Raw genomic sequence first — 14,535 nt, 5'->3', positions numbered from 1 at the left:
ATTAATCTGCACTGCATATGCAGGTTTACAATACTAAAACTACATAACAGTACAAAGGACAAGAGGTCTCTCTGTTTAAATTTTCCTGGCCTGAGTTTGGAGGTGTCTTTGGTTTCTTCTTCCCTTCCTTCCTGTCTAAGGAAGCAAAGATGACCAGCTGGAAACTCTGGTCTGTCTTAGGCCCTTTGTTCTGGCTGCTGTGACAGGCTCTAGGGCTTTTAGGCAGATTATAATTGCCAATTTTTACTGGGTTGAAATAGATTGGTTGTAAGAATATTCATGTTCTCTTATGGGGAGAAGAGGATCGGAAGATGTTTTTATTTTATTTATTTGATTTGTCAGTCGCTTACAAGATAATAGGTAAAAGAATAAGAATAAGTATGAATACAGGAAATAGGTACGAATAAATGGGGACAATAGGATAGGGACGGTAGGCCCGATTGTGCAGTTATCAAGGGTAGGATTCAAATTTCTTAACAACTGGTTTTGTGGGCATGGCCTAATTTGTGGGTGTGGCTTGGTGGTCATGTGATTGGGTGGGTGTGGCTTTTTGTATGTAAATATTGTAAATATTTATGTAAATATTGAATTATATATATATATATATATATATATATATATATATATATAGAGAGAGAGAGAGAGAGAGAGAGAGAGAGAGAGAGAGAGAGAGAGAGAGAGAGAGAGAAACTTTTACCCAAAATCAGGCAAAGCAGATTGAGTTGTTTGCAGAATCACAGATTCACTCACAGATCTCCCTTTCTGCAATCTGCTGTCTGAGTCTGCACTTTAAAATAGAAGCTTCAGTCCTAAGGAAGGTTCAGCTCTGCTCTCAGGCCACTTCTTCCCAAAGGCAAAGGCAAAGGCAAAGCAGTTCAACAGTGATTTAGATTAGCTAGAAAGCAGAAATCTGACAGGAGGGGAGGAGAGAGGCCAGCCAGTGCCGCGATTTGCCGGTTCTCCGAACTGCACAGAATCGTAACAACCAATTCTATAGAACTGGTCCGAACTGGTAGAATCCCACCCCTGACACTTATGCAAGCCCCTTTAATTTAATAAGGCTGTGACAGTTCCAGCATTGACAAGAATGTAGGAGATCCTTCACTGCCAGGTCACCGTTACAGAAGGGTAACTAGCACTCAGGAATTGTTTTCCTTTCCAACATACCTGGTTAATCTCATGGAGCAGAGCAGATTACACACAAAATTTACCCTTACTTTTCTTGGTATGAAGTTGATTCAGAAGCAGACCAAAGCAATGCCTTTAAATAAATGATTTGATCAAGAGAAGGGGTTGAGGGGAGTAAATTGGAGATCAGTGGGGTAAGGGTTTGGGAAATTTTCCAGAGGTGATGAGAGCAGGGAGTTTGCAAGATCCTCCAAGGTCAACTTTCATCTGATTTTCATCCAATAGGAATTGACAAATATCCTATGGCTGTTTGGGAACTTTGATTCTAAACAAAACATATAGGATTGTACAGTAAGTGTTGCTATATCAAAAGCTCTTGTGGTTTTCTGGCTGTTTTACATTTCTTTCTTCCTTTACACATTGAGAGGAACCTTCCCCCAACCATTCAATCAGACAACGATGGATAACTTGCATTCTCTCATTATTTTCTACCTTTTAGCTATCAATTCCCTAGCAACAAGATCTAAGCAGGGTGTTTATTTTGTGATCATTAAGGGACTTTATTATCTTTTAGGTTCCCTTAGCATTCTGCCCAGATCTCAGAAGCCTTCAGGTTATCAAAAGCCTAAAGCAAATACCTCCAGCTCAAATCCTACTTAAGCTTTGTAAACTCAATAGCATTTATTTCTGTCTAGATATGCATAGACTGAACATCAAGTACTTCTATGTTTAAAGTATATCAGATATATGTGCATCGACTTATGATTTGATTTTGTTAAAAATTTGCTGAACAAGCCACTGGCCTGATTCATACCTAACATATCAAATGATGGGTTGTAGATTGCCATGACAAATAAAACCAAACAGATGTGTGAACTAAGCCATATGAGGAAGAAAAAGAGGGAGGGAGGGAGAGGGAGAGGGAGAGAGAATCAGTGGAGTGGAGTGGAGTGGAGTGGAGTGGAATGGAATAGAATAGAATAGAATAGAATAGAATAGAATAGAATAGAATAGAATAGAATAGAATAGAATAGAATAGAATAGAATAGAATAGAATCAACAGGCTGGAAGGGAGCTCACAGGTCTTCTAGTCTAACCCCCTACTCAAGGCAGGAAACATCATACCATGGACAAATGGTACCATGGACAAATGGTTGTCCAATCTTTTCTTTAAAATCTCCAGCAATGGAGCATTCACAACTCCAGGAGGCAATCTGTTCCATTGATTCATTGTTCTTGTTGTCAGAAAATTCCTTCTTGGTTCCAGATTGGATCTCTCTTTAAAGAGCTTCTACCCTTTGCTTCGTCTACTACTCTCAGGTAGCCAACCCCCTCTTCTCTCTGTGCATGACTTATTGTGTGGCTAGTCACAGATAATGTCAAGAAAAAGTGAACAACTTTTTATCTAGGAAAGCTAAAGGAGAGTCTTTGAGATTGGGATAATGGATTTGGAGAGTATATATGGATCTACAGCTCCTGCCTCCCTATAGGCAGGTCCTATACACCCCTCCCCATGGCAAGGCCTCCCACTTTTTTGTGCTTGTAAAAACTCTTGTGTTGATCAGCCAAACTCTCCATATGTTATCTTCTGAAAACTGAATAAATCTTCCTTTATGCGGTTTACAACACTCAGCTGGGATTTCCTTCTGCCTCCACCCTTATCCTTCATGAGGCAGGCTGATTATCATCTGTGCCACTGTGGTCCAACAATTAACCTTAGAGAATAGAAATGCAGTCTTTCCTATAGCCTCTGTTATAATCTTTGAGCCTCCTATCTGCTAATTTCCTAGCGGCCTTCTGTTGTAAGGTGTTAGTAAGCGAGTGAAATTTTCTATAATAAGATTAAACTATAATTCCCCCCCCCCTTTTTTTTTTCCTTCTTAATTATTTGCCAGCCATATGGTGTGCAAAAGGCACACATTTTTCTGTCTGGGCATAGAAACCAAGCTGTGCTATTTCCTAAACAAGCTGTGCTATTTCCTAAACAAGAAGCAGACAATTGGGCTTTTTGGTCAGTTATTTTGCTTTGTTTGATGGATTGTCAGCATTTTGAACTATATTTTTGATTCCTTTACCATGGATACCATGGTATTTGTTTGCTTGCAAGCAATAAGAAAATGCTTTATTATTATTATTTTCCTGCCTTATTAAAAAAAATGCTACTGTTATATAGCAGAACATACATCTTTTTATAGTTTATGCTCACATGGAATTAAATAATCTAGACAACACATAGCATCCAAAATCAAAATAAGATCTGTGTGTTTACTAGGGAATTTTGTGCACAACATGAGGTGAATATACAGAAACTGCATTTTAGCATATGCTACACAAGATTGGCTCAGCCAATCAAGCTATTTTGGTACATAAGAGAGAAAGTGTTATGAAGCAGAAAACACTGCTATCCCCATTAGTCAGGAAAAAAATACAATATTAATAAAGACAGCAATAATGCTTTAATAACATCCAAAACCTAGTGCTGTCCACAGTCATTTCAAAACACTTCTAACAATAGGCCAACATTTGTAGTATTGATTCATTGGACCCAACAGCATCACTTATTCTGTCTGTTTCAAGATATACAGTCCTGCTTCCTGAGTTTTTGCAGCTAGATTTCCAGAATTGAATTTCAAGATTTCCAAAGTGCAAAGTATACAGCTGTCTCCAATCCTGAAAATAGAGGCCCGCAACAAACATTTAAAACAAGTTTTACATATAGTCACTGTGAATGGTGATCAGCTATATATATGGGGCATTGACCCAAGGATATATATTCAGGGCACTGACCCAAGGATGTACTTTGTTTTTGTGGAAGTTTTATATTATAAAATTATTTCATTGTGGCTAAGCAAATGTTATTCTCACACACCCAGAGCTACTCAGCCCCTGAAATGCCACACTGAACACGATTGCTCAAGAGGCATATGCTGGTATTAAACAACATGGACAGAAATTTAATGCAGAACACCAGGAACATCTGAATGATGATCATTGGCTTCAAAATGGTAGGTGTGACTAGGTCATCAGAGCTTTTCTCCTTTTTACATGCATGCCTGATGGCACCCACCATTTTGAAGCTACTCAAAACTGAGCTAAGGGGGAGTTCTGGTTTGAGTCTCTTCGCGGACAGACCGAAACCGCGATCGTGCACGGTTTTGATCCCTGCTTGCTGCTGGAGTGCCCCAAGCCGGCTGGTTTTGGGGCTAAGCCACCCCATAGAGGTGGTGAAGAGGGGGGAGACTGCCAGCAGGGTTGAGGAGAGCCGCATCTCTCCTCCTCGGCTGCCCATTACTCCCTTTCCCAAAGGCGGTTGCAACAGTGGTCAGAAATGGCTACCTCAAAGAAGAACTCGACTGGAAAAGAATGTGCAGCAGGAAGATAAAAAGAGAAAAATTTTGGTTGACCAGGTTAAACTACAAAAGCAACAACTAAGGTATCCAGGAATTTAAACTATAAAAAAAATAATAACATTGTTCCCAAAAAAGACTTTGAAGCAGTGAAGGAGAGAGAAAAGGGAAAGGATTTGGGTTTTTTTCTTCTCTTCCTTTCCCTATACTGACAGCTAAGAGGCTTAAGTAAGAAATTGAAAAAAAAATCCACTTTGGCATCAATAGGCATTTAAGCTGAAAATAAAATGTCAAAGGGATAATAAAGATTTCTGGATACTTAAAAGCTTTTGAAAACAGGAAAGGAGAGATAAAGAATAAAAGGGCAGGATCTGGAAAAAAGGGAGGAGACTGCCTGGAATTAAAAGGAATTTACAGTAAAACCTCAACAAGACTCCTAAAAGATACATTTTAACTGAAATTTGGCAACAAAATAGTAGAGCCCCAGGAAGAGAAAGTGGAAAAAAGAAGTAAGAAGAAACAGCTTGGGAGTATTTGGATTACTTGGTGATCTCTGGATTTTTGGTTATTGTATTTGAATGACTAAAATCAATTGGGTGGTTGTTTAAAAGTGTTTAAAATGGCACCACTTTTAGAAGAACTGAAAATGGAACTTAAAAAGTACAAAGAAGATGCACAAGAAGGGAAGGGTTCTTTTGGCTTCATATTTCAACTCTTAGAAATGGAGATCTGGAACTATGAGAAACAACAAGAAACACTTGCAGAACAAGAAGATTGGGACAAAGAAGAAGCCATCTTTAATGAACAAGTAATTTTATTTGGGGAAAAAAAGGAAAGGGGGGAAAGAGAATGAAAAGTTTAAGATTTGAAAAAACAACCAAAAAAAGAATAGTTTGAAAAATAAGTATAATATTAGAAAGCAACAGAAGAAGGGATTACAGAAGAGAGGATTAGAAGTAGAGAGACAAGGGGGTAAAAAGGGGAGGGAGAAGAAGAGAGGGAAGAAGGAAAGGAAAAGAAGTTATAAAGGACAGAAACAAGATATAGAGAAACAGGGCCTATTTAGAGATAATGAGTGAAAATTTAATTGAAAAAGGGATTCTGCAAAGGTACATAAGATAGTATTGTTATATTAAAAATAGAAATAATTTCAGAAAATATGAAACGATGTATGATTAAAATGATGGATATAATAGTTATCGTAATCTAGTGGAATGTTTGTTTATAAACAAATGAAATAAAATGAATGAGAGAATTGAATTAGGAAAGGATGGGAACATTTTAATTATTTAATGATTTATAAAATGTAAGTAAAGAGAAATAGGGGAAAAAATTAATTATGGAAAGTTTATAAGTGTTCCCAAGGAAGTATGATATTTAATTGAAAAAAATGTTAAAGATGTTAAGATTTTAATGAATATTAATGATCGGACTAAATTGGAATGGAATGAGTGTTTTAATTACATATATTTATAATCTTTTTTTAAGAATATAGTGTATATTTTAAGAATGTACCAAACAGAATTTGATTGGAAGTTATGTATTATATTGAATATTACAGCCTTAAGGTATACATTGAAGCTTAAATAAGAGTTGAATGGATGAAATTAAAAGATAATTTTATAATATGAAATTGAAACAGGACAGACAAAAGTATAAATATAATGATTTGAATTGAGATGAGATAATCAAAATAAAATTGAGAAAATTAAAAGTGGGGAAAAACTATGTAGAAAATGTAAAACAGTAATAAGATATGGAATAGAACACAAAAATGATCATGAAATTGAGTTTGTGTCTGTATGAAGAAGTGTAACCTGGGACCATGCTATTTTCAAAAAAAGATGTTTTATTTATATTATGGGGTTTTTTTGTGAAAACCCAAATAAAACTTTAAAAAAAAAAACAGCTCAGAGAAACTGGCAAAATTCTCCAAACTCAGAAAATAGTTCATATTATTCTTAGTCTAACTGTGAACTGTGAACCCAAGCCAGATCCTATCACTTACATTAGATGTGTCCCACTTTGGCAACTTTAAAACTTGTGGGCTTCAGCTCCCAGAATGCAACTCTCAACCATGCCGGCTTGATAATTCTGGAAGTTGAAGCCCACAAGTCTTACAGTTACCCCAGACTTACATCATCAGGAATGTGGCAGTTTCGGGGCTCATAATGCCAACTTTGTCCTACAGCAACAATAAAAGCTCATCAGTTTATCCTACTGTGTCATTCCTATGGTCTCAGGAGTCTTGACTAAACTCTAGTTCACATTTCTGTATTATGGTAACCCTCTGGAGCAGGGGTGTCAAAGTGGCAGCCCACAGGCCGGATATGTCATGCACAGGCCACACCCACCCCACCTCCGCAAATGGGAAAAACATCACAAAACATCACATGACGGCTAGATGATGCCACGAGTTTGACACCCATGTTCTACAGCAGTGTTTCTCACCTCAAGAACCTTCAGATGGGTGGATTTCAACTTGCAGAATTCCCCCAGCCAGCATGCTGGCTAGTGGAATTCTGGGAGTTGAAGTCTACTCATCTTAAAGTTCCTGAGGTTGAGAAACACTGTCAACCCTTTTGCTGCCTGACACAAAGATGTTTCTCTTCTCTTCCTCATTTCAATTTCAGTCGTGAAGGTGGTCAGGTTGGCAGGTGAAACTTTTCACAGTCGGCAACATCCTGCTTTATTTATGGTTGAGGCGGTGACCCGACAAGAATTTCTCAATTACAGTAAATTAACAGTAAATAAATTAACTCCATATGCCTCCTGGATGTACAAAATAGGTCACGTAGCACTTTCAGCCTTTATCCATTCTTTGCCTCAATCATCTGCCAACTAAGCTTATTCAGGGTAGTCGATCTGGAAAAAAGAAATAAATCTAGGACCCAGAACTGGCAGTTCTTTCAGGCATTGTGCATAGGTGTCTGGTATTAATATTATTTATTTATTCTAATGGTTTATACCTTGACTTTTGATCATGGCACTTAAAGCAATAGATCAGAGCAATACAAGCATAACATGCAAAGCATCCAAAACTGAAATGAGCTGCTGGAAGGGACTTGCATAATAAGTAGCAGCACAATTATTAAGAGCTTGAGCAAACAAAATTGTCTTGATCCAGTAACTCAAAAAGAGACAGTTGCCCCAAGGTACACATGTTTTGTATGACTGCATCCTTGGCCACAAGAAACAAATTAAAAAAACACCCTGTCATTGGCTGCTCTTCATCTAACAAAAGAATGGAAACTGGAAAATATGGCCAGGTTTTAGCTACAGAAAAGACATTTTTCAGAAATCCTAGCAAGGTGATGTTGAAAACTTTATAGATCATAGCCAGGCTCCTTGAATGTTACCTGAAAATAAACTTGATGTGGAAAAGGAATGGATTTACTCAAAGTAGATGTATGTCATTGCAGATCTATGGAGCCCCTTCTACAATAGAATAGAGGGGGAAAGACAGCCACTGCAAACAATTTTGCTTTGTAAAACTGAAAACCAAAACTATATTTTGAGTTCATGTCATAAGGTTAAATGCTATTCTACTTTTAAGGAGATCAGATCTCGGCTGCACAAATCTAGATGGCCACCAGATGGCAGCTCAGAGAAGTAGGACATTGCTGCCATCTGTTGGTCATCTGGATTTTTCCAGCTCAGATCAGGGAGCCCTTCTGTGAAAGAATTCTCTTCTAGAATAGAAAGTAGAAAAATTAATAAGAATATTATTGTCCAAATGTGATGTGCCACAAAATATTAAGTAATTGATATATACAGAAATAGTTTTCTCTCCCAACTTTGAGGGACCTGTGTGTGTGTGTGAAAATAGAGGAAATCCTTGAAAGACATTTGTGGGAATCACCCCATAGCCTTTCTACACTTTAGCAATGACCTTATAACCAAATAGCTTTTCGAAGAGCAATTCTAGATGCTGATTCTCCGAGATCAGATTCTCCTTTTATGTTTTAGCGTCCCCTGCTGGCTATTCTACACTTTATCGTGAAATATCTTTTAATGGTATTTACCTTGATAAAATGATTTAGTTTAAAATCTCAGCCACTGAGACAAGCAGAGGTAGCCTCTTTTTAAAAAATTTATGTATCAGTCATCAGTTAAGAATGAGAGTTTTTAGTAAAAATTAAAACGTTGTCCCAAAGGTCTTATGTCAGGAAGCATGTAAAAGACTTTGTTGTAGTTTTAGACCAGTTTTTTGGAGAAAAGGGCCCATAATAAATTAGATTGTTGTCTCTGAAAAAGAAGGAAAGAAGGAAAACTAACTTTGGAGGGAAGTATTGACTGCAAAATCCACTGGCCATGGCCCTTATTTCTTGTAGGCCAGGCTTCCTATGGATTTTACTTTTAAAAAATATTAAGGCTGTATAGTCCTCCAGATTCATTTCATATTTTTAAACGCATATGGCTTAAAAGCAGAGTTAGATACTCCCAATTTTTTAATTGTTGTTGAAAGGTCATAATTTTCAGCTGAAGAGGAAAAAAATGTTTAAAATTGCACCATTTTCTCTCAATGCCCTTATATTTGACTTTCAGGCTTTAATATTGTTCTGTCGAATACCATTGCCTTCATTGGGAACTTGAAATAATCACAACAGATAACAGATAATCAGAGTTGGAAGGGACCTTATAGGTCATCTAGTCCAACCCCCCGCCCCAACGGGAGGCCCTACACTATTTCTGACAAATGGCAGTCCAATCACTTCTTGAAAATCTCAAGTGATGGTGCTCCCACAAGATCGGACATACTTCCATCCTGTTTAGCAAGGAGGTTTTCAGTTCTATGAAAATAAACCTGTTAGAAACATGTTAGAAACTGTACACTTATAGTCAGGATGACTGTCAGTACCATTGTCCTGACCCAAAATTTTTGTCAATGTTCAGAAAGTAGGTAGAAGAGCAGCATTCTGGCCTGTAAGCTGGTTTGTGCTCTCTGCTCCTAAATCCACAGACTGGCTTCATTGATTCATATCACTGGTTTTCTGAGTTCTAAATTATGGGTTATGGTTCCTAGTTGTTAATTTTGTTATATAAAAGTACTCATGTATCAATACATTCATATTACATATGTGTCAGACAGATAGGAATCAGGGTGTTTTCCCCAAAGCAAGGTCAGATAGATGTTTCTGAAAGACTGGGCATCTTCTGAATAAGACAGCCAGAGTAGTGTGCTGTATTGATTAAGGGGCACGGATGTAGCCAGCTTGAGTCCTTTCTAACATCAAACTAACTGGATGACTTTGTGGCAACAAAATGATTGAGGATATTCCATCTAGAGCTTTTAGAAGACATCTGATATACACATAATGTAATCACTAAAGAATAACTAGATTTTTCTGTCTTCCTCCATCTTTCTCTTATGATCAATCTAATATAAACTGAATTAGAAAGGCCAATTGTACTGGAGGAAATTACTAACAGCTGCCTTATTTCAATACTAGGAATGTTGGCACCAGCCTTAGAAGCTATACAGCATATGATTTTTACCCAAAATTTGCCTGACACTTCCCTGAACCTTATACAAGAGCAGCCCTATAAAGGAATACCTATGTAGCATCCATTTTCGTAGTCAGAATGATCAGCTAGAACTCTCAAGTTTCTTAAATTGTGCCTCGCTTGAGAAGCTCTTATCTTGGGAAGAATTCTAGCAAAAATCTTTAGATATTTTCAGTGTAAGAAAATTTGCATGTAAGGATTAATGAATGTTCTAAGGAAAATCTGTTCCTATTCCAAATGGTCATTTTAATGTATCCTATGTTTTCCTGAGCTCAGAAAAAACTTGGACCATTCCCCCCTTCATTATTTGAATGTTACAAATGTTCTTTCTGCAGATTTTCCGCCCCCCCTTAAATTCATTTCCAAATCATGGAGATTTGGAGAAATATTAACTATTATAACAGCAGATACAAGTCCCATCCAGGCTTTCATTTGGATAGAACACGGGGTGAGAAGACAGAGAATTAAATACTTGTTCAAAGATTAAGACTCCTTGGAAACATAATTTTTTAAAAATGTCACCTGCTGAATTGTTACTTGCCTGACAGGTAAGTTGACTTCTCTTTTACATTTGTTATATAGGAATTGATGTATACTGTATATAATGTAAAGGTGTTTTTATGTATAAGAATACATTTTTAGGCAGATGCCAAATGCAAATGCACCTTATAATGCAAATTTATTATAGATACTGCATTGTTCTGCTTTCAGGATGCAAATGCAAAACATACTGCTTTGTTTTTGCTATAGCTTGCAGACGGAGAAAGTTATTCAGTTTTCTTTTATTCTTTTTTCATGGGCTGTGATGTTTGCACTGACAGTTCAGTGTACAAAATGAATTTTTGTTTACATTTGTTAGACAATAGCACTGAACATGAATGCCACCCCAATTTTCTGGACCAGGGAAAAGATTTATAGTTTCCCACCACCACCATCACTAGAACAGGAGACGCTTAAGACTTATTGAGTTTATTCCATCAGAACAGAGACTAGTTGAAACATTTCAAGTGAGAATGTATTTTTTGGAACACAAGTAAATATTTTTTTTCTATCTCCATTTTCTACTTCACATTCCGAGAAAGTTCCCAGATCTAATAAACCTATCAGAATTTATCATTGTCAATCATATGCATTTGAGGCAAGAAGGAACTTTGTACTCTAATTGAGTCTCATCCCATTATCTCCAACTGAAATCCACAATTAACCATTAAGCAACATTTGGCTACTTGTAGTTTCTTTACTCAGAGAAGAAAACTAATGTAGGTCCACACCCAAGATTAGATGTCAGTGGAGGGCTAGAAAGAGAGTAGTGCAGTATGCTACTATCAAAACTAAAAAGGTTTCCTAGGTGCTTTTAAAGGACCTAAGTTTTAAAACGAAGGCTGGATGGTTGCCTTGAATTCCTTGTGTTTTCTTGAAGTGGGAAAAATGGGCAAGTTGTTTTAAAAACTTCAGATAGCACAGATGCTTCAGTAATTCTTTACTTAATGTAAAGAATCTCTAATTTTTCAGGAAGCGGGAAACTGAGAAAGAGAGAAAGAAAGTAGGTGCCTTTGAATTATGACTTCAGAGATAGTTACTAAGAGTACAAGGGGCTTCAGGAAGAGTCAATCAATCAGTCCTGAACAAAAGACTTGAACCAAATGCTTCCATAAGGCAATGATCAGCAAGTGAAAAATTCAAATGCTTTGAGCACATTTATAAGTTGTTGGTGTATTAGAAAAAAAAACATTAAAATATTATGCAAGGCAAGGTTGAGAGAAATAGACAAAAAGGAAAGTAGCAGATAAGATGAAGACACAAATCTGTGATCACTGGAATGCTCTTGGAAGAATTATTCCTACAAATAAGCCAAGATGGTCCATGTAATCATAGGTACCTGACTAACTAACAGTATAATATGGGTACATTTCCCTATGGAGGCATGCTTTAATCATATATATGAAGAGCCAATTTGAAGTTGTGATTAAGGAGCTAGCCTAGAAACCAGGCGACTGAGTTTTATCCATCTTAGGCATGAAATCAGCTGGGTGACTATGGCCAGTCACATTCTCCCAGCCCAACCCACCACACAGGATTATTGCTGTGGGGATAATAAGAGGAAGAAGGAGTGTTAGGTACGTTCACTGCCTTAAATTACTTATAGAGTAAAAGGGCAGGATAAAAGAAATTGCAGTAGGATGGGGGGCAAGCAAATTTAATAAATAAACAAACAGTCAATCAAAGTGGTAGTAGCAGTATGTAGGTAATGGTATGTGGGAATGACCTTCAGAGACAGGGGAGGAGATGCTACCTAAGCAATGGTCAGGTAAGAGACACCATAGCCCATACCTGCATATTGGGTGAAGAAAAAGACTCAGAAGGGATGTTTAGTTATTGCGCTGTAAAAATGGCCTTGGGAAAATTTTATTTCTATGACTTGCAATATTCTGTTCACGTAGCTTTACAGTAAAGTAGCATGAGCTCATCTGGTCTTGTTCCCAGTCTGGTCTACTTGGTACGGCTGACAATGTAGTTCATGAGACATTGAGGAAGAATTCAGAAATACAATACTTCTTCCATCTTCACATGTTTAGCATTTGTCTGAAGAAAGCCTTAAAAATGATGGATAATCAAATTGCTCCCGATTGGTCTCTTAAAGTTATTTATTTCCCTTTCAGTTAGCAAGTCAGTACTCACTATTGTAATGGTGAACACTTTATTCTGTCAATCTGAAGGTTAGGGAGCATAAATATCCAGCCGAGCGCTGACAAATGAATAGACAAATGTTTCATTTCTCCTGCCATGTTCCTTCCTGATCTCCAACTTTCCCTGGGGAGAGCTGTTTAATGTGATGACTCAGACTAGAGCTACGCTACAATGACATTCTACCTTCATTATACCCAAAGTAACTAAATCACTTCCTTTCCCAGTTTTTTAATCAAAATGTTATCAGACCAATTAATGATGATTTTCCCATTGAACTGAAAACATATCTCATCAGTGTTTAAAAAAAGGACTCATATTCCTTTGACCAAAAGTGGATAATAATAGAGGTCTGAATATCAAATTTGTGGAATTAAATGCTTCAGACTTACACAGGTGGTTATCAAAGAATATTCCATGAATATTCTCATGAGATTTTCTACACTGAAAAAGAATGAGAATTCTACAAAGAATCCTTTTCAACTTTATAACCTGTGAATAGAGGGGTTGGAAACACTAACACAATGTATTTAGTGTGCTCTTGGGCATAATGGAAGGAATATTATTTTGAGGAACAAATTGGTATAAGGCTATGCAATGGCTGAATAACCCATCCCATCATTTGCCAGAATGAGAGAGTTGCAGATTCTGGGAACAAGAAAGTAGTAGGGGGGGACTTGCAATCTTAAAGAGGCGAGGTGGCACAGTGGTTAGAATGCAGTACTGCAATTTGGCAGTTTGAATCTCACCAGGCTCAAGGTTGACTCAATGTTCCATCCTTCTGAGATCGGTAAAATGAGGAGCTCAATTGTTGGGGGCAATATGCTGACTCTGTAAATCTCTTAGAGAGGGCTGTAAAGCCCTGTGAAGCAATACATAAGTCTAAGTGTTATTGCTGTTGCCTACCATTCAGCCTGCCCTCCAAAGACATTTGTTGCATTTGTAGATTTTTTTCTACTTCTAGTAATTAGATCTTCCCCCTACATAAGCATGGTAATAGCAATAGCACTGAGACTTATATACTGTACCACTTCATATTGCTTTTACTGCCCTCTCTAATCGGTTTACAGAGTCGGCATATTGGCCCCAACAATTGGGATCCTCATTTTAATGAAGTAACTTGTACAATATTAGATGGCTATGTTTGCTGGTCCTCAAAACCTTTTTCTAGGAGGCCTGAGGATCCTATTTGCAAACTTCCAAGGATTTGATATGGGTCAGGAGTTTTAGTCAATTTCTGAATGGTATTTGCTTTGGAAAATGGAGCAATATTCTTGGAGCATTACCACCAGCTGCTACATTTATGCAATATGAGAACTTTCTCTGTAAACAACCTCTAGAAAAGCAGATGGCAGGTGTATTTTTGCAATAGCTTATCCTGAGCACATATCATCAGATCTCTTCGTTTTTGAAACCTCAACTATGTAACTTCTGCTGTGGGGAAATATGATTCTGTTTACATACATTTTCTTACTGCAAGGTCTCAAGGAACAAGAGACAAGCCAACAGCGAGAGCGAAGACAAAATTTCACAATGGAACTGCCCACAATTCTATTTGACTACAAAATACATACATGAGATGAATGTAATATGCAGCTGTTCACAGCAGTTCCCTGGATTTTAAGTTAATTTTCAGATTTTACAAAAATCATTTGTGCCTCCTGTTTACAAAAATCCCAATGTGATAATAGAATTATTCCTTTTATTCACTAATTCAGCCAGCTTCCAAGCAAAAGAAATTAATGGAAAGCATACAAACTATTTAATATTAAATATACAGGATAAAGATTATTTTCACTCTTTCAATCAAACTTTATGAACAATATGACTAATTTCATCTGGGTACAAGAACAAGACCAGGTCATAA

Source organism: Pseudonaja textilis, chromosome 1 (genome assembly GCF_049901715.1).
Source record: "Pseudonaja textilis isolate UNSWEBS1 chromosome 1, rPseTex1.2, whole genome shotgun sequence".
Taxonomy (NCBI): Eukaryota; Metazoa; Chordata; class Lepidosauria; order Squamata; family Elapidae; genus Pseudonaja; species Pseudonaja textilis.
Note: the sequence above shows the minus strand (reverse complement) of the source record.